The following is a 22,032-nucleotide window of genomic DNA, read 5'->3' as shown; positions in this document are numbered from 1 at the left end:
GCGGGAGTGGGAAGGAGTGGGCTGCATACCAGGGTCCACAGCAGAGGACACACAAGGGCTTCAGGATTTGGCCGTATGCATTAAAAATTGACACATATTTGTTCAGAGACCAGCAAGCCTGGCAGTCAGGCTGTTCCACTCAGTGGATGGGTTAGGATACTCAGCTCATATACTAGCCGTGTAAATCCTTCACTTCTGCTGCCTTATTTAGACAAGTGCCAAATGCTGTAACAGCCTGAGAGGGAGGCCTCCTCCCTTCAGGGGTTTAGATGTGCTGCACTTCAGCATGTCTCAGGCAGAGTGGAGCACGGACAAGGGCAGAAGGACATTGTCCTGTTTATCAGTTCTTGGGAATTGCAGTATTGAAGCACCTAGCCAGGGGGTATGTTTCAAACAAAAGGCACATCATAAAGGTATTAGCCTTAAGAATTTCATTAGCATCATTACTAGCTTTCAGGACTGGAGTCCTCATTTTTATTGTACCTGTTAAGCTAGCCACACATGTTGGAAAGGAGGAAGTAGAAGTGAATGTACCTGATCTAATCACAGCTGGGCCACTGTGGTTCTGCTCTGGAGAGTGGCAGATTTGCTTAGTGAGACACTGCAGCAGTGACAGCTGGTGACCTGAGACACAAAAATAATAATTTACCACTTTTTTACTCCTGTCAGCCCAGCAAAGCTGGCATAGCTCCGGGAGAGGGAGCTGGATTCCATGCTGGTTCAGGCATCACCAACATAACTGTCTGTTGTATTTCATTGGCACCTGTGCAAACCTAATGAGGGCTATAGGACTGCCTAGGTGTCACTGAAGATAGAATCGAAAGATAGTGGGGTTGGACAGATGTGAGTGAGCCTTACAGAACTTTTATTACTGGCCTTGACGTGTGAAAAGGAAAGAACCTCAGCTTGATTCTCAGGTGCCAGATTTAGTTGGGGGACTGGAATTATCAAAATATTGTTAAGGCCGGAGTCACCAGATAGCTCTGACACATATAGTCTTAATGTAAAAACTAAAAGTTTTCATGTTTGAGCAAGATTTTAGTCTTTGAAGAAATGCTGTATTGTTGTTAGTTTTGATATGTACCAGTCCTTTGAGAGAAGCTGTGGCAGATAGGAGAGAGTTTGCACTCGTTATGTTCACGGCATACACACATTGATGTTAGATAAACATACCAAATACTCTTGCTGGAAGTCTGCAAAATAACATTACTTTTATTCTTAGAATCCAAAATAACTCACAGTAACCAAAAACACACAGAGAGACAAAGCAGACTGCTCCCCAAAGCAGATAGGCACAACTCACCACATCTTTTTCTAGGCTGGTTCTTTCCAGACTGACTCTGTCTCTGATTGCACTTTCCTACAGAGCCCCTCACCTGAAAGCAGGAACACGAATTACCACCCAGCTCTCTCAAAGTGACAGCTTGCAGTTCCAACACAGTCCTCAATAAACCACAGCTCTCTGCTTTATTCTCTATATTTTGAGGTAATTCTTGAGGCATAACTGGGCAGTAGTATAGGGCTGAGATTTCTGGAAGAGGGGACTGTTTGCATGCTATTTGCAACTGCCCCTATTCTAGGAATGGATGTATATGTGTAAATAAACCAGGTTACACTTAGATTATACCCAGACTCTGTGTGACAGATTTCTCATCCCCTGGAAAGCTGATCCGCAAGGTCCCAGAATTTTGCTACTGCTGGGAAAAAGGGGCAACGATGGTAAACTCAGCACATGTAAAATCAGCACATTTCATCTGGATTCAATGAGAGACAATAAACATGCAACCATTTTCAATTTTTTTCCCAGAATAGAACCAAAGTTTGATGCCTTTGCTCTGAAGAGAAAAGCAGCTGTGTCCCTGAAAGTATCAGTCCTTATACACATCTTACAAATAGTGTCTGCTATGGAGTGTAGCAGTTATTAAATATTGCCAGATGGTTGAAAAAGTTCCTATACATCTTATCTACTCATTGGTGATGAGCAAACTTCAAAGAGTCCAGCACAACTAGGCTAAGCATCCAGAACGAGCCAGATCCTCAGCCAGTGTACATCAGTGTCACTTCACTGAGTGATTTACACTCGTTAAGGCTCTGCCCCCAGATGTTTATCCAGTCCTGTCCCAACCTCTTGGGGCTGCAGAACTTGGGAGTGATCTCTCAGTAGCCCTTCTTGTGATATTTTAACACTTATTCCTTTCAGTCCCAGCTGAACACAGGTGGTGATGGTATGAAAATGAAAAATAATAATACTTGCCATTTATATTGCACCATTCATATGAAGATTGCAGAGTGCTTCACAGACTGCTAATGCCGCCCAACAGCCCTATTAAAGATGAATAGTCTCATATCCTTATCACGGATGGGGAAACTGAGGCACGGGGAGTTTAAATGGCTCACCTGAGATAATACAGGAAGTCTGTGGTTGAGCCAGAAACAACTCAGATCCTTGGGCTCCGAGCCCTGTATCTTAGCTACATGACCACATACATGTCCCATAATGGGGGGAAAGAGTTCGCTGATCTTTGTGAACCTTCAAAATATATTTGCGCTGGTTCTTTGTTAATATGAATCAATTTTCATATATATATGTAAGCAGAGGCAGTCACATTACAGATCAAAGGCAAGGTCTATTCTCTATCAGTTTAAGAGCCTATAACCCTAAAACCCTGGTGGCAGAATAAGATTCACAGCCACTTATCACCAGCTGAGGAGAGTTGCTTAAATAGTGCTGAAAATCGGAGCAGAGCCCACGACCAAAACTCCTTTATGTTCAGAGGACAATCACAGCTTCTTGGAAGCAGGGGTGTCCCGTGGGCCAGCACCAGGCCAAACCTGGCCAGTAGTTACCTTCTTCAGCCCACGAGGTCAAGCAGAGAGAGACTGTTGAAAAGCATGAGTTCTGGAGAGGCTGTTATCACGATCCCTGGAAAGGGAGCAGCAACTAGCGGAGAATGGCAGGAACGGCCAATGGATTTTTTAGAAAACGTTGTGGCCCCAGAAGAAATATTCTGAAACGCTCCGATTGTCTGGGCTGTTTCTAAGCTGCTTTGGAGCAGTGCGTTCCTCTGAGTCAACTGTTACTCTTATCAGGGTACAGCCGGAGTTACCGTGGCTGTGTTCTTTAAGCTGCCTGTCTGTCTGCTTCCGTACCAGCACTGTAGAAACGTGCAGGCAGGCTGGACTCCTCCAGGCACAGATTGTCTCTGAGAGACAAGTAGCAGTGGGAGTCCAGGTAGGGGGATGGTAACTCGGCCCACATCCTGTGCAGGGAAGTGAAGTAAGAACCTGGCCCATCTCCCAGTGGGGGCAATTTGGACCTTGGGCCTGGGACCTTGGTGCTGGGTGCAAAGGCGGAGGCAAGCGCTGTGCATTACCATGCAAGCGGGGAGGGGGTGAACAGGGAATGGCCAGATCTTGGCTCCACCCTACCCGCAACGTATTGGCCAACACAGCTGATTTGCACTGTGGTGCAGTGCTTGCTGCCAGGGTAGACCAGCAGGATGTTACACGCACACACGCACACACACACACAGACACACACCCCACTCCCCACCAAGCATGGGGATGTAGGGAGGGGACTCTGATTCAGAAGGGTCTCTTGAGGAAGAGCATTTTACGCAGCAAGTGTTGCCCAGGGCTGTGCCTTAGAGGAACAATCTAGCCCTGCATGAATACTGCAAGAGAAAGCCAGTCACTAAACAGGGGCTGTGTTGGTTTATCTCAGCAGGGCTGTGTGGGCTGCTACTTTGAAGTGAGCTGGAGGTTCTTCGCCTGCTGCTGAGAATTAGCTCTGAGCTTGCCCTTTTCTATCTAATCTATCTGTCTGCACATTAATGCCATGCTCATCATCACTGTAGTAGCTGAGCGCCTTTTACATATCAGTTTCTCTGATCCCTTTTCAAGGTGACACCATCTTCCACAGCCCGTGTGCTCAAGAAGCACGGCCATTTCCTAGGGCTGTGCAAGATCTAAGGGTGCAGATACTTTGCCCACGAGACACAGCTTGAAAGCCAGAGGTGCATGACAGCTCTGCTGCGGGCAGGCAGTTGTCAGTTGAAGCAGCACCCGCCAGGGGGACACAGTGCCGTTGAGCAGGTACATACCGCCAGGAAATACACACTGCTCTGCTTTATAGCCACTGCTTGGGCTTGAGGAGAGCAAACAGGCCCACAGGTCTGGGGCCCACTGAGTTAGTCATTGTTCTTTGGCATCCCATTTGTCATCCTTCTGCAGGGACTTAAGCAGGTGGCTGTACCTCAGGAGGGTGCTAAGCGAGCCCTCATTTCCTACTGGGCAGGCAGTTCAGGCAGGGAGCTGATATGGATTAGGGCCTTCAAGCATTCTAGGCAGCCCCCTTTTCACCCCAGTACCCTCTCCAACAATGCAAACTTGCATGCTCCATGCAAACACTTCACCCCACAAAGCCAAGGACCCACAAGGCTATATCGGGGTGGGGAGAAGGTATTATGGTGGGGTGCAAAATTCCCCCCAAACCACCTTCCTGGATCCTCCTAGCCCTGCCTGTCCCAGGAAGCAAAAGTGCCAGGGACCCCGTCTACACTGGGAAATTTCAGCACTTCCCACCCCTGTTCCGTTGGTCTAGTGGTGGTGCAGTTCCCCTGGTGAGAACAGTAGGGCAGACAGTGGGTGCAAGTGTTTTTACCACTTGTTATGATCTGCTGCACCCAAAACAGCCATCTCAAAATATAAGGAAATTAAGACAAGAATCACAGGTAGGTGGTCAATCAAAACATGTAATAACCAGCAACAGCCTGAACAAAACATAATACAGTCCAAATGGCAGGTATGTAGCAACAACTGCACACACCTAATGCTATGTACACACACACACACACACCCGCATACACATGTGTGCAAACTGGACCACGGAGTTGAGGAAGCAGGCACCAAAAAACAAACAGGAACAGAGGGCAGGCAGCAATAAGGATACACACACCCCCGTCATTACACCACTGGGTCATCCTACCCTGCACATCTTGGAACACATCCCGTTTTTTTAATGTACATGGACAAAGCTAGTCCACGCCAGCTTTTACGGACCAGATCAGCCGAGTGCACAATTTTGGAAGCTGCAGCTAGGAAGAAGGATAGGCTTGTGCTTAAGACCCCAGCTGTGGTATCAGGGGACCTGAGCTCGTTTCCCAGCTCTGCCCTAAATTCCAGGGGCCTATGGACAAGTCACCTGATCTTTCTCTTCCTCACTGTCCCCATCTGTAAAGCAGGGCTGCCAATCCCTAACCATCTCAGAAGGGCTCTTTGCGGCTTAATTCATTCCAAGGCATTAAAAGCCGTCAGCTCCTTGGAAGGACACCACCACAGCAGTGTGTATTATGATGATGATGTGGCCGTTCAAGCCTGCATGACAAAAACCCTGGAGTGGCGAAAATATTTTCACTGTGAACACGACTGCAGCAGAAAACAGTCTCTGTGAGAGGGCACATGGGAGAGTCATGCTCTGTCAGTCATCTTTCTCTGCTCTCTGCATGTGTCTCCCAAGCTCTTCGCAGGGTCTGCTGCAGCAGAGCCTTGTGTCCGCTACACGGGATCAATGTCTAGACACCTCCCAACTGAGACATTGTTTTTAATATGCTTGGCGTTGATGCAAACTTTCCTCCATTCCATAGCTGTTTATTTTGCTCTCGCCGCCCTACGTACGTTATCTTTGTTCATGTATCAATATTCCCTCCAGGTAACAAGGGAGGTTTTACTTGTAAGGGACTGAAGCCAAACTGTGCTCATCGCAAGAATTCACACAGTAGGTTAAGCAAACACAGAAGCGACACACAGCTTCCCCAGCAATCGGTCCCTTCAGCCAACACCTCAGCTTGGGTGTTTTGGTGCGGCTGGTTTATAATGGTGCATAACCAGAGCATGTCAATGGGGTTATTTCAAACTCATCCATCTGGCTGATAATGATAAGGTAATCTGAATGGCTCCATTGAGCAGACTAATGAGGGATGCTACCTTCAGAAGCTAGATCGTTCTAGCTATGAATAGATACAGAACAGGAAAGCAGTCGCAGCAATGCTTCTTTTTACTGTGGGGGAACGTGTCTAGGTTTAAAGGCTCCAAAGTACCTACCACATGTTATAATTGGGTCTGACCCTAATGCGCAACCTGGCTTCCAGGAACAGGAAAGAACAACAGCTGGTGCGGGGAGGGAGCTGCTTTATACAGAGAGGGACAAACACACAAAACTGTCAAGAGGTCAGCCCCTCTCACATAGGCCGTGCAAGTCTGCCATGCTCTCGGCCTGCCAAGGAGTCAGTTTGGGCCAAAGGCCCAGCAGCAGGGACACACGAGCATTATGGACAGAGGAAGCTTCCCTTATAAAATGAGAGGCAGGGCTAATTATCCAGTGGTTAGGGCACTAGCCTAGGTCTTGGGAGGCTCTTCAAGTTTCTGCTCTGCCACAGATTTCCTCTGTGACCGCTTGGGCAAGTCATTTAGGGCCAGGTTTTAGGCACCTAAAGATGCAGCTCAGAGCTTTTGAAAATCCCACTCGTTGCCCACCTGGATCATTTGGTGCACTGAAAATCTGGCCTCTCGTCTCTCTGTGCCTCCATTCCCCACCTGTAAAATGGGAATAATGGCACTTGCAAAGGGCATTGGGAGGATGAATAATTTTGTTCTGTGTTTGTCCATACTGGGGTCCTGGCCTGTGACTGGGGCTCCTAGGCTGTACTACATAACAAAGAATTACTATTAATAATAATAAATGCATTAAAGATTGTGAGTCGCTCAGATAATGGGGGCCAGATAAGAAGCTTAGCTAGATAAAGACAACAGGGCAGCATTGTGCAGTAACGAACCACAATAAGTTACAGCTCCTTGCCTTCATCTTCCAGTCCACACCACCCCATCCTGCACATGCCTCCACCCTCCCTCCTGTACCCCGTTGGCCTGGCAGCACTCTAGCCGCTGGATGCTGTAGTCCATGGGGATGGGAGCCTTGGAGTTTATTCAAAGTTTATCCTGTTGCTCATTTCATTGGCTGGGGAAACAATAGCCAGGGTCAGAGCTTAGTGGGACTGAGCAGGTAAAACAGAGGGGTCAAGAAGATAAACACGTTCCAAATTGGCACCACTGAGGCCCAAGGCCAGAGCTCTTTCAGGGATTAGGTCCCGGGTGCTTTGTATGAGTCACGTATTTTCCTACTTACCAATAGTAATCTAGGCAGGCTCACTGACACAGTGCAGCAGGAAAGCCCAATCGTTCTAATGGAGACATCGCGTGAGGGTGAATGTAACAGCAACTGGCAGGAAGAGATGCGCTGAGATATAACCACAGAGCTAGTGGCCATATGGAAACTTTAGTTGGGCACTGGACACCCAGCCTGTGTCAGTGCCTAGGGTACATGCATGTTTCTTAGCATATTGTAAATATGCATCTGCACTGCTTGGCTTTCCTTTGTAACCACAGGAAGAGTTGAAACCACACACTGCCTGGACCGGGGAGAAGTGGAAATCTATCAGAAATGTGTGTTGAGGTTAGTCCCCTCGCACCCTCATTGTATGCCCTTCCAAAGGCATATTTCATACATGGCCATGACCTACCTGCCCATCTTCTCTGGGCTGGGTACTCATCATGGATACACCATCCGTGGGCTCCTTTCACCAGGAGAACAGAGAAGGAGAATTGGACAAGAACAGTCAGAAAATTCAGTGACTGGCCATAGAAAATTACTCATAACGCCCTGTGAAAAGCAGATCCTAAATGGCAATTCTGTACACAAAAGCATGCATGCACTTGCGTGTCTAATTTGCTCACGCAGTAACTACAGTTGCCCAAGCAAAGTGCGTAGTTTTCCATACAAACCAGCTGGTTAGACATGTGCCAGTAACTGATCAGCTGAATGTCAGATCGCCTGCACGGTCACTGGAATTGTGCACAAACGCGTGCATGATTTTCACATAAATGTACTTTGTATTTATAAAGAACTTTCAAACCAAGGATCATTCTGAGGAGTCCGGAGGGAAAAGAGCTCAGAGGAGACCCAGCAATAACAGATGAGTCATCCCAACATTATGGGCCTGATTCCAGAATCTGGCTGTGCAGGACTTAGTGCAGGAGCTGAGCTGTGTGGAGGACGTGGCTCTAAGCCACCTTCCCGCTCTCCTGATCGTTGGCTTAAGGATTTAGAGCATTCCCTGGCCAAGGATCAGCAGAGGGCCCCAGCTCCACCCCTCATGTCCCTTATCCTCCCTACATCTTGTGGGAGGAGATCGGTAAGTGGCATAGAGCCAGCTGCGCTGGCTTTACATCCCCCAAGGATTCCCCTACATCTGGGAAGCCTCTCCATCCTCCTTGGGCAACTGTCCACCTTCTTTGGGCCACCAGAGCAGCACAAAGAGGAGAGAGGAAGGGGCCAAGCCTGGTTCTATAATTGGTGTGATAAGAATATGAGCTACACAGGCTGTAATAGACACCACAGTGAGTGTAGGAGAAGAGGACCCATGACTTATTACAATAGGAACAGACATGGCTGAAATAATGGAAAGGCCTGTACTTTACCAATGTGCTTCCCTCTGATCCAGACGCTTATGTTGTCTCTGCACTGAGAAAATACAGACACCCACGGCTCACATGCGATGCGAGGAACTTCCAAATGGTTTAGATATGCCTGCTCATGTTGCAACTCATGACCAAAAGCTGCTTGTTGCAAAACAAACCACACTTGACGTCACCACACAGCTGGGACGAGAGTGATTTTTTTTTCAGATCACAGCAAATAGCCACAGAGATCTGTGAAGCTGGGTTACGAGCAGCCTCTTCAGCAGTTACAAAACTAAATCAACGTTAGCTGGTGTTTGTGAAATGGGTGGGGAGCTTTGTGCAATCCTTGTGGTGCAGGAGAACATCGTCAGAGTAACAGGATGAATGCTAGTGGAGGGGAAAGCCGATCGGTAAGGTGCTCTCCAGTTGAAAGCACTCACCATCACTCAGGATGAAGCCCAGGGTTCACAGGGTCAGTTATGAGAAGTACCCAAGTGGTCAGATGACACTACAGAGTCCAACACACCCAGGAGAGCGTAGTCTGAGACTTACACGCCAATCGATTCCAAAACATTCACTGCCACTAGATGTCACTGAGGCCAAGAGCTTTGTAGGATTCAGAAGAAGATTAAATAGGAGAACACCCAGTTACATTAGTAGGATTAAACAGTTATATTAAGGATCTTCAGGTTCTGTTGGCTCAAACCAACAATTAAGTGTCTGGGATTAGGTAGAAAGTTCCCCTAGGGGCTAGTTATTTCTTCATTGTCCTCTATGGGGTTTCTGGCAGTGGCCATTGTCAGAGACAAGATATGGGACTGGATGGACCCTGGTTTTGATCAGTAGGGCATTTCCTGTGTTCCTATATTGCTCTTATTGTAGGTTCCAATATGCACGTGACGCCATGCTATTAATCTAAGGCTCTTATATGGCCTCCATTACCATGATGTCTGAGCACCTCACAACCTTTAATGTGTTTATGCTTACAATACCCCTGTGAAGTAGGACTGTGCTGTTATCCCATTTTGCAGCTGGGGAACTGAGGCACAGAGAGGCTAAGTGACTTGCCCCAGGTCACATAGGACATCTGTGGAAAAGCAGGGAGTTGAACCCAGGTTTCCTCAGTTCCAGGCAAATGCACTAAGCACCGGGTGATCATTCCTCTCTCAGTTAGAACAAGGAATACGCTGGAGTGGATCCTGCAGCTTTATAAGGCTGTGTTCTTCCCAGGGTCCACGGGAAATAGCAGGGCCAACATGGCAATTGATTTTCTATTCTTTCCCTGGAGGGGTTTTTTGACTGCACAGTTTCAGCACTTTTGAAATCCCACGCTGCTCTTTTGGCTTCCAGGTAAAGAACGCTTCTCTGCAAGCGTCCCAGAGGCCTTTGCAGGTGCTTCATCTGCATTTGTGCAAACTTCCTCGGATCTGGAGCCAATTCAGCAACAGAACCTGGGCCAAGAACTGCTTGACAATCACTTGACTGCTCTTAGTGAGCTGTGGCCAGCCCTGCCGATCCCCGGATGTGGCTGAGCTTCCAGCCTTGCCCTCACCTCTCCATGCCTCTTAGGCTCTGTACCAGTGAGCAGACGCAGCAGAGGGTGATGACACAGCAAGGATCTGACCCAACACTGTCTGCTGCCAATTCTCACTCCGCTCTAAGGCGGTCTATTAGATCAACGCCTGGCAATCTCAGCCTCTGGTTTACAGACTAAGGGCTCTATCTTGCAAGGTGCTGAGCTGCCTCTATTCTCCTTGAATTAGCCACCCAGCACCTTACAGGATCAGGCCCTGAATCTAACCAAAGGCCACATGTTCCAGTGTTAGTATTCCATTTTCACCCTGTGCGGAGACCAGCTTACACTCTCCATGGGTAGGCAGTCGGGAGTTTTTCTTTTACTTTGGCCGACATTGAGCCCACGGCTTGTAAACTAAAATCAAGTTGATTTGCATTTTCCATGGGCAGCTTAGAGTCACGGATAATTCATTCTCCACACATCTCTAATTAAAATGCTGCCCAGCAGGCTAAACAGGGCTGGGATTTAGCCAAATGTCCCCCTGGCCAGGTTGGGTCAGGAAGGCCCAATGTGGCTTGAATTTTGGGTGTAGTATCACTTACCTTGCTGCATCCAAAGCACAGGGCAACTAGGATAGGCGACCTTTCAGGACATGGAAGATTTGAAAGCTCTGAGCAGAGGTGAAGTGCAGCCGCTCAGGAAGGAATCCTGCAAATTAAAGGCCTGATCCAAATCCAACAAAGTCTTTCCATTTCCTTGGGATCAGGGGGCTAAATGCTGTTCCAAAGTGGAAGCAGTGACTTGGATTCCCGCAATATATTTATTTCAATACATACATGCAGAAGGAGCTCACTGGAACCTGCGGCCAGCTTTTTTGGGCACTAGCCCTACAGGGCACTTATTGATTTTTCCCTTTTAATTCTGGTTAGCTACAGAAATAGGGGATCTGATTAAGCTGTAGACCATCAAAGCTGGGTTGGGCAAGGCCTGTCAGGTGCAGCAGGTAGGCTGCTGGTTTTTCAAGCATACAGAGGATGACGATATAGTAAAACTAGCTGGATAGGCCTGGAATTTAGGCTCCCCAAAATAAACAGTAACCGTAGCTGTAAGCAGGGGAGGTTGTTAAATGAAGAAACCCTTCACACAGACCTTGGGACAGACTTTTCACAGACTAGAGGCATTTGCTCATTCAGTTGCAGTTTCTGTGCATACAAATTAGCCGCACACAGCTGAGCACGTTTTGCTAATGGAGGTGTGTGCAATCTGGCCGTTTAATCGGTTAGCAGTGTGCCTGCTACCCAGACAGAGTCTGGCATTTATCTGGACACAGAGGCCAACTGAAATATGAAGTATTTTTATGTTTCTTTAGGAAATACCGCAGCTGCAAAACACCCTTTGCTACCTACACATTCAGAAATTCAGTCATGTACACACACTCAATCTTACTCATAGTGTCATAATCACACACATACACACACAGGTATACACACATACCTCACAGATTTGGCACCATTTAGACTCATCACATGCGTGGTACACATATACAGCACAATTCACGTTCCTATATTCCTCACGCATACACCACATACAGTACATCGTCATTCACACACACACACACACACAGAGCCTCACTTCCTGGAACAGTCATTTGGCACCAGCCAAAATTTTATATGTATAGAAAGCTGCTCCCACTTTCAAGACAATCCCTCTTATATTTCCCATTAATCTAACTGCTGCTGTCCCCGTTCGGAAAGTGCTTTCACAGAACTACTTTATTACATTTCCAATGGGAAGGTTTTAGCCTTGGGTTTCTTGCTTTTGTGTGTTGTTTTTTAAGCATTGCATTCTGCTTCGGGACTAAGGAAAACAGACAATTGGGGGAGGAGAATGGGGGCTATGAGAGAATTGGTTACATTTCCAGCTTTGCTAATGAGAACTCCAAATGTGCTCAGTGGGCTGCTCTCAGCATGGAGCTCTCAGCAGCGAAGACAGCCAGGGCCATTTTAATCATTTCCAGATTTGTGTGGGAGGTCAGGGCCCTGGGGTGCCGCTCCATGTCAGTTTTATAAACACTGCAGTTTTTCCAGATGGTCTCTGGCTCCAGCCTGGCTAGCAGGTTGATTGGGCCAGACCAAAATAACAACAGGTGGAGAACAGGCCATGACTGCCTGACGCTATCTCCTTTTTCCATCTATTCCCCAAAAGATTTTTTTTTTCTTTGCAGAAAACAATTAACATTTGCTGGGGCAGATCTGCGGGGGCAGCGGTGGGGAGGCCAGCTCCAAGGTCCACACCTTTGCATCGAGTGCAAGTGCAACATGTGTCTCTGTATGCCAGGTCCTTGCCAGGACTGGGTGTGACTTAAAGGCCAACCGCACTCCTGGAATCACATGTTCCTTTGTGTTTGGGTTTCTTTCTTTGCGTGGCTGTTTGACTTTACCCAGCACAGCCCCTATGCCAAGCACCATACAAAACCTCACAACGCTGTCCACACGGGAGAGGGATTATGCACAAATTGGGGGGAAACCGAGGCACACAGTTACCTAGGGCCAGATTTGTCAAAAGTGTTAAAGGAATGAAAACATTGTGTACAAAATGCATGTTCAGTTGTGTATCTAATTTGCATAGACAGACACAAAAGTTAAGCATATAAATGGAGGAATTAGGCTTCCAAATTGGGTGGTGAACCATACCGGTATACAACTGACCATTTTGCACTTGCAGTCACAGCAATTGCACAGATTGGTTCTGCAGCCGAGCGTGCCTTTTGGACGTACATTCGTATGCCTAAACATTTTGAAAATCTGGCACTATATATATATATGCCTTGCCCAAGGCTAAACCACAAAGTTCCAAAGTCCAGACTAGAAAATGGACTTCCTGCTTTCCAAAGACCGCCACTGCTTGTTCCATAGACAAGGGCAGTAAAAAAGGGGAGGCTTTTCATCTACCCACACTGATACAATGGTCCCGCTTTTTCAGGAGCAATCAACCAAACATAACGGATTCCATCCCAAAATTGAGGATGCAGACATTTCCACGTGCAAAGCATGTGCAAAGTGTAGGTCAGACAGAGCTGGCCATTCACTCCTCAGTTTCTCCCTCTCTTATTGGCATTAGTAAACTGCAGCAGCTCAAAGCGCCCAGTTAGACCCAAGGCATCAGGGGTTCGACTTGAAAAGAAAGAAGCCCTCTCTCCCTTAGCTGCTTTATCCTGAGGATTTTCTGTTGTTTCCTAGCTAGGGAGCTGACTCAGCAGATCAACTGCAAAGATTCAGACCAACAGACTTTATTCCATGACTGGATCTCAATCTTTACTCTTCTGAGTCCTGCGGTGACATTCCTCCTTCATCTTTTTCATTAACTCTATAGGAATGTAGTGCCAAATTGATCACCCAGGAGTATGACGTCTGCAGTGTACATTTCCAGGGCTGAGAGGCAAAACTCAGTCTCCATGGCACATCCACTCCTTCGCTTCTCCACTGAGACAGCCAGCAAGGGTGCCCCATTAATGCCATTAGTTTTGGTGGCTTTGTGTTGTGGACACTTGTCCACCAGGAGCTGCTCTGAGACCCATCAGCTAGAGGGTAGGGGTATATTTCAAGAGTCGGTGGGTGAGATTCTGTGGCCTGCAATCTGTACAGGCTCAGATTAGATGATCATTATGGTCCCTTCTGGCTTTAAAGTCTATGAGCTCATCCTGGACTGGGCTAGATTTGAACCATCAGCCCCACGTCAACAGGCTATTAGTAAATGCCAGCTCTCTGTAATTTTAGATTTTACAGAGTTTACAAAAAATTTTAGATTTTGTCCTCCCCCCTCCTCCAAATTTTGGATTATTCTGCTTTATTTTCCACCCTAGTTCTAGACTTTGAGTTTACGGCTCTTGTGCCACTGAAAGGCAAATCAATCTCCTGCCAGCTGTGTGGAAGCTGACATTTGGTACTGTGGGCTCCACAAACTAGCTTCTTAATACCAGTCACAGCAGTAATCCCGTAGCAGGCAGCGTAGGAAGTGTCTGTTAAACTGGGACGTCAGGCTAATATCTGAGGTCTGGCGCAATCCTGCCCTCTGAGTCCATGTGCTCTGGCAAATACCGTGGGGCCCTGTACTGTAAAGCCGCAAGGATTCAAATGCCAGGGGGCACACGGAATATGTTCCAATGGCGGCAGGTTTGTAGAGTCGTGAGATTTCCCTGGTAACTCAGATAGACTGGGTAACACAATCCTGTTTGGGTGATTATAGAGTTTGGATAGTCAAGGTTATGCTGTACTGTCCTTGATCCACAGCAAAAGTCTCATTGATCTCATGGGGCTTCTATAAACACATCAGGCCAGCTCCTCAGCTGGTGTGAAACAGCGTGGCTCCATTATGGCCAATGGAGCTACATTGATTTTCATCAGCCGCAGACTAGCCCATCACATTCTGCAGCTCCAAGCAGAAAGATAGGAGTTGACGGTTGTCTTAATAGATACCTGGAAAACCACTGTTTTCAACTACACTCAGACTGATCTGCACTTCACAGTCGGGACTATTCCACATTTACCTTACCGTGAAAGAGGCTCTGTGGGCCAAATCCTCATACCCAGGAGGTGGAGTTTTGGCCACAGGTTATAAAATGCCTGTGGGTGTAAATTAGAAAGTGTATGTTATGCACACCAAGCCAAGTACTTACTCCTGTCTGCAGCTGCTCATTTTAGACATCTAACAGCAGCGAGTGTAGTTTACTCATGCAAGCTCCTGGGGTGAAACTACACAGGTACAAGGCCTGAATTAAAAGAAATAAAAACAAGCCCTGTAATCATGCATAAAAAGCCTTCACCTAACTTGTGCAAACAATTATTCCAGCAGTGCACATCAGTTCACAAGTAAATGTGTCTAATTAGCCATCTGTGCTTTTTATTGCCACAACTGTGGTCATTTCAGGAGCAAAATGAGCATGCAGGACATGGACACACTTTTTGGGCCCTTCTCTAAATATCTGGGCCATAGTATTGGCTGGTTGAACAGTAAGGATCTAGAGTTGAAACGTTCCGAAGGGGCCTCAGCCAGGCCTCCGAGGGTGATATTTTCAAAAGTACCTTGGAGAGTTAGGCACCCAGACCCATATCCTCACAGACATTTAAGTGCCTAGCTCCTATGTAACTAAATACCTTTGAAAATCTGGGCCCCAGTTCCTTCTGACATTCAATAGGAGTTAGGCACCCAGTACCCTTAGGCACTTTTGAAAAATCTGTTTTGGCGATTTGCCTTCATAGATCTTCATTTTCCAGAAGAACGTCAAAGCTCCATTAATCAGTATATTTGCCCATTCTCAGCCCTAACACTAACCTCTTTCCACAGACTACAGATTTCTTCCATAGAAAATAGTCCCCTTACGCCTAAAACACACTGACGCAGAAGAATGTAAGTCCCCCACTGTTAATTACACAATCCCAGGATAAATATAGCTCTGTCCCTTCCTTGTAATTTGTATAAATTGCTCACAATGTTGCAATTTAGTATTTAAGTCCAATTTATTTTGTGTTGATTAATGGAAAAGAGGCTTCCTCCTGTGACCAATAAAAAAGCACTTGCAGGCAAAGAGCCCCATATAAGGAGCCTGCAAGGGGGCTCTGCTCTGTCACAATCCCACAAGCATGTCCGTCAAGGGTCTGCCAGCTGCTCCCAGGAGACAGCCAGTTTACCCAGTGGTTTGTGTGACAGAAGAATTTCCTTGCCTGTTATCACATGGAAACCTCCACCAGTGCAAAAGCAGCAAAAATGGGAACGAAACATTCATTACTGAATGTATGTTTTTGTATATGCAATTTCCATGAGGCAGGGGAGCAATTGCACATCTAGTTTGCATACATAATCATCATGATTGCATGCACAAATCCACTGCATGTATAGGCAAATGGCCATTTGGGTCAATTTGTATAAGCAACATACCCATGGGGGTGGGGGAGTGTATATATGTGTGTGAGAGAGAGAGAGAAATAGTCACAAAATAGGTAAATAGATTCATTTCTGCCACAGCTACATCTACGCACACACACACAAAGCCAAACAAACAAAAAGCTCAACCACAGCAACCAAACCCAGGAAATCTATCTTGTCTGCTTCATTAAGAAATCTAGGAAATTTAGAACCTTATACTTTGCATTTTTGACTATCTCCTAAAATGGAAATTATGAATTTCCGCACTTTAGGGTCTGGAAAGCTTTACTCTGGGAGTTATGCAGGACAGCAAATCTGGAAACTCTCGAAGCTGGTGTGTTAGCTGTGGTAGATTCCTCTCTCTCCTTTCCCCCCAGCCTTTTGCTAGCATTATTGGTTGTTTAGGATCCCCAATTGTGCCATGTTTGAATAGGCCCCAAGCCTGAGAACACTTCCATGCCTAACTTTACTCATGTGAGCAACCCAATTTAAATCAGTGATCCTACTCACATAAGTACAACTACATGTGTGTAAGCATTTGCAGGATCCAGGGATTTGGGTTGCTAGCTCATCATGGCAGAGAACAGGTCTCTATTTCTTTCTGTGAAGTACCTAGCACACTCAGAATAATAAATAAATACTTTTGCACTCATAGATTATTTTATCCTCAGAATTTAAAGCACTTTACACAAGTATGTAAGTAAGTGAGGCAGAGAGAGGTTAAGTGACTTGGCCAAGGTCACCCAGTGATTCAGTGGCAGAGTCAGGAATAGAATTAAAGGTTCCTATGCCCACCCTCTAACCCCTGGACACTTGAGAGTATTAACAAATGAAATCAGAGTTTGGTTTGCAGAGGGAGGCTCCCCACATCCCTCCCCCTTTACACTGGTCATTTTCATGATCTCTAACTTTTCCCTGACATAGGGAGGTCAGCTCTTGTCTCTCTGCAGCAATGGCAGTTCCACCACCTACTTGGGCAACTTGTTCCACTGCCCTGACTGTCGAAAGGAGCCATAGAACGTTAGCTGATATTTTATTGAAGGGCTCCCTGCTGCAGCTTAAACCCTTGTTCTCGCCTTAGGGCCACATCCTAGTACCACAGAACTCATGGCAAAACTCCCTTTGACTTCAATAAAACTAGGACTTGGCCTAGTGAGAATAAATGCTGAGCCCTGATCTTGCCACACCTGTAGGCAGTATGAGCTATAATATCTGTATATTTTTTGTCAACACTTCTGAAGTGTGAGCAGCTATTGCCCCACATTCCACAACGGGAGCCCATAATGATTTCTTCTGTTACTGGCACTCGTAACTCTCTAGGTCTTAACACCCAGAAAACACTAGTCTCTGGCAAATGCTATTTTCAGGCATAAAGGAATTGTTCATATAAAATCAGAGCATTTCTTTAGAAAGGTTCTGAAGCTACATAAATCAAGCTACCCACACAGCCCACAGCCAACACCACAAGGAGCTATTGGAAATGACACACAGTAGATCTTTCTCCAGAACCGTGTCGGGTGGAAATTGCATCATTTGTGCATGGACAGGAAAGTGGGCTCCAGTTTTTACGAAGATGCTGAATAAAAAGAACCTCCCTCCCTAGAAATAGATGTGTTTCAATGACAGGTGGCTCCATGGTAGTTGCATACGTTGATACGGCAAAACACAAAATGCAACATTCTGGCTCCACTGAAGTCCATGGCAAAATTCCCATTAACTTCAGTGGGGACAGCATGTCAACTAAACTCTCCAGAAAATGACCCAGTGTCTCCTTGTTACCTCATGAGCTATTGGGAACCTCCCATCTAATATGGATGTGTGTGAATGGATGCAGTAATTCATGCTGTGATACCCGGCCAAGGTTTTTAAAAGTGACTAGTTATATTAGGTGGTTCAATTTTTAGGTGCTCATCTCAAGATGCCTTAAAAGAGACCTGATCTTCAGAAAGTGCTCAGTGCACCCTCTCTGAAAATCAGACCTCCTCAAGGCATCTCTCATTGGGCTTTGAAAAACGGAGCCACTCAAAATCACCAGTCACTTTGGGAAATCTTGGCCAGCAGGGTCCACCCACCAGCTCCTCATTGGAGAGGTGGGGATTCAGCCACCTGCCTTGATACCTGATAGCAGATGGGATTTAGTAACTGTATTTAACCCTTGAAATTGGGGCTCATAGATTTGACGTTGAGACAGACACTGAAGGTTGAGACAGACAAGGAATGCCACTGGCAGGGGTATGAATGAAACCGCACATGCTCAGAGTCTCAGCATTTGTACTTGCAGTCAATGCAGAATCCATTCCCCCAGCCCAGTGAGGAATGGGTTAGTAAAGCTGAGATCCTGTCCTGAACTGTTGCCTAGCATTGCTGTGCCCTGGAAAGCCCTCTTTCAGGAAAGTGGGAAATACATGCTTCATTTTAAGCATATTAAATCCCAATGGAACTTAAGCACGTGCTTTAGCGCTTCTTGGAATGGATGCTTTAAAGAGCTGGGATGTTGCACTCCAGAAGTGCAATACCTGGACACAGGGGATTCTTCAGGGGTAAATGGCAGTGTCAGCAATGACATATTTATCATTCTTCTCTGCAAAGTCAATATACGGTTGAACTGAACATTGGAAAATATAAACATTGCTATGGACTTGGGTTTCCTACACCCCCAGTTTGGGTGGCTGCTGCCACCACCATGCTTTGCACCTGCAAATGTTACCTCGGATAACCCCCTCTGATCCCTTCTTTCAAGGACCCTGTCCCCAAGAGTAGGGAGCTCACTAATAAATACGGTGGATGCTATCTGAAGGCCACTGCAGGAAAAGCCAGTCACCCAGCTCCACTCCAGACTGTATTAAGAACTCTTACTTTATTAATTACAAGTGAGCCTATGAATGAATGAATTTAGAGTCCCCTCCTGGAACCATCAGCCAGGTCCCGGAACAACCCAGCTGTAACTGGCAAGTCTCAACACTCTCTGCAAAGAGTTCTTTTATGTAGTACAATTATTATCTATATATGCACATATATACAGTGTGTGTGTGTATCTACACTTCCCATTCCTCTAGGCTTAGCACTGAGAGTGGGAGAAACAGAGGCTGTTTCTTTTATTAGACAAAAGAAAAATAATGAAGGACGGACATAGGAAGCCCACACATTAAGCCACCCTCTTGGAATATTCTACCAAGCTCTGTTCCCATGTTGCTTCCAGAGACTCAGGCTAGCATCCCTTATTGGTTGCACCTGGCTGCTATTAACTATTCAATCAAAAAGGGATCACAAGCCAGATATAACTAATTCAGAGGAACTTTTTTACACAACAAACGCTGTTAGTTTTTTGGTGGGTTTTTTTTTAAAGCTAACTCTGGCCTTTGTTAAAACGAGCAAGATTTTTCTCTGCTTCAGAAAGCAGGAGGTGACGCAAACACATTTATAACCGGCTTAGAGGAGCCAGTTACAATATTATTAAAAAAAAAAAAATTACAATACAAACTAGGACCAATTGCTACCCCTGGGAAAAATCAGGAGATTGTTGGTTGGGAGGCGGGATCCAGCTTACATGGAATATTAGAACCATCCTAGAACCTTCACCCAAACTGAACCTCAACTAAAACGTTGTGTGTGCGGGGGGGGAGGGAGGAGAAGGAAGAATAATTATAAATATATTATTGCTGACAGTGCCATTTACCCCCAAATACTGTCTGTGTCTAGGTGTCTAAAAACTTGGGTTATATTTTTTCTACCCTATTTCTTTTCATTGTCTTGGGGTTTGGGGTTTCCTCGTTCTGGATGAGATGACATAAGAATTGCCAAACTGAGTCAGACCAATGGGTCATCTAACCCAGTATTCTGTCTTCTGACAGTGGCCAGTGCCAAATGTTTCAGAGGGAATGAACAGAACAGGGGGATTTTGAGTGATCCATTACCTATCGTCCAGTCTGAACTTCTAGCACTCAGAGTCTTAGGGACACCCAGAGCATGGGGTTCCGTCACTGACCATCTTGGCTAACAGCCACTGATGGCTCTATCCTTCATGAACTTATCTACTTCTTTTTTGAACCTAGTTATACTTTTGGCCTTCACAACATCCCATTGCAATGAGTTCCACAGGTTGACTGTGTATGGTGTGAATCATTATATGTTGTATGGCATAATGAGAAAGCTTAGTCTTGTGAAATTTTCAGCCTAGTTTGGGAACCTTGGAAAGTTCAGAGAGCTGAGATAAGTAGCCAAACTTTGGGGCACTTGTCTGAACCAAACAGAATTGCTGAACCTTTTTAGGTTCAACCATAATTAAAGGCCACATCAGCCCACATGTGAGAAATACCTGCACAAGATACTGGCCAGTCCTTGTGCTCCCACTCATGGAGCTTTCACTTCATCCTTGCATTGATGGAGGTTCTTCCTATCCCTAGAAGAATGGGCAAAGAGATTCATCGTAAACCCATGGATGTCGCAAGATCTGTATGTATCTTGGGAGAACTGCAATAGGCTTGACGCTTCCTGCCTCTCCCATCCCCCACTTATTATTATTTTTTAACATTTATATTGTGATGGTGCTCAGAGGCCTCAAAGAAGTTGGGGCCTCATTGTGCTAGGCGCTGTGCAGAAATACAGTAAGAGACAGTCCCATAGCAGTGATACTTCCTAGTGATACTTCCTCGTGAACAACAGAAATGCACTTTTTGAATGAAAATTTCCTAGCATCCCCAACCCCAGGTGCCACCCTAAGAAATGATAATTATTCTCTCTGCTGGCCAAAGGACAGAAATATTGATATATCTTTCAGCTCAGTTATGAATAGGGTTGTTGGTTACCCACAGCACATCCCAAGCCCAATTCAACCAAAGCTGTTGCCAGGGAGATGTCTGATCTCCATATTGCAGGATGGATGATGAAGGAGTGGGAGAGGAACTGAAGAAGCAATGAAGATGGTAAAGATCCATTGGGCTGACATGTTCAGGGGTTTCACACACGTTAGAAGACCAGGGGCAAAGGTGGACATGATGGAATCCTTGTGCCTGCGTGAACCCACATTTGCACATGCCTCACATTCAGTTCACAGGCAGACTCGCCTGTCGTGTGTGCACTTACCTGCTTCGCAACATGTTGTATGCTCTTTAAGGTCTGAGACAGGCACACTCATCTTAGTTATCTATTTTTCAATATTATGTTGTTTGGATTGTCACTACCTGTAATGAAGCAGCGCCCCCTCACCCTCCAACACTCCAGGCAACCTTGATGATCTTTGAAGAACACTAGTAAATAAACATACCCATCAGGTCCCCCAGATCAAATAAAATAAACCGGACACAATGTAAAAGCAACAAAAATGAATGGAGCTCCATACACAATCCCTGGAGCCCTGCCACTCCATAAACCTACCCAACAACTATGTCTGCAAAAAGAGAGGAAAGATAAGCCTTGCAGTGTGCTCAGTAAGCCAATGCACTGGGCTGTTAAGGACCTGGAAAAGAAGCAAGTTTCCAAAGATGAGGGACTAACAGAGAGCACCCTGCCAGCCATCCTCTCTATGTTATGCTGCCCAGGCATCTTCACTGACCACAGCTCAGGCAGAATGTCATGGGTGAGGGATGTCTCTTAGGTATGTTCCAGACCATTTAGTGCTTTATAGGTCTAAACCAACATCTTAAAATCAATCCAAATACCAACAGGTGACCAGGGCCAGTTGAGAGAAAGAGACTCTGCTTAACAAGCCAGCTGCCAAATTCTGCATCAGCCACACCACCATGTGGGTGAACCCATATTCCCTGGCCCCCAAGACTCATTCCATTCACATTAAACCTCTTATCATCACCCAGTCAGAACACAGAGCCATCACCATCCTTGCTGTCCTTCTCAGTACCTTTTTTATGCCTTTGCTATGTCCTCTGTTATACAGTGTTCAGATCTGAGCCCAGCACTCCAGGTGTAGTGTGGTGGTAGGGGGCTCTGACTTGAGAACTGCCACCTTTGGGCTTGCATTAAGTTCAATGGAAAGCATAAAACAGAGAGAAAGTGCAGCCTGAGGATTTCGTAGATAGTAATAGACTTAGTAGACTGTAGATTTCCGAAGTAAGATTAACTGG

At 46.1% G+C, this 22,032-nt stretch overlaps 1 long non-coding RNA gene across 1 annotated transcript; it reads right to left on the bottom strand.

Moving 5' to 3' along the window:
- Positions 1-629: 629 nt before the first annotated feature.
- On the bottom strand, positions 630-20,348 carry LOC119563660. The gene is made up of 3 exons (XR_005222149.2): positions 20,271-20,348; positions 14,709-14,801; positions 630-1,376 (listed from the first exon to the last, which is right to left on the bottom strand). It is a non-coding gene; the product is annotated as an uncharacterized LOC119563660 (long non-coding RNA).
- Between the last annotated feature and the right edge of the window lie 1,684 nt (positions 20,349-22,032).

The sequence above is a fragment of the Chelonia mydas genome, chromosome 13 (assembly GCF_015237465.2).
Source record: "Chelonia mydas isolate rCheMyd1 chromosome 13, rCheMyd1.pri.v2, whole genome shotgun sequence".
Taxonomy (NCBI): Eukaryota; Metazoa; Chordata; order Testudines; family Cheloniidae; genus Chelonia; species Chelonia mydas.
The sequence above is the reverse complement of the archived record's forward strand: the minus strand, read 5'-3'. Positions and strand labels throughout refer to the sequence as shown.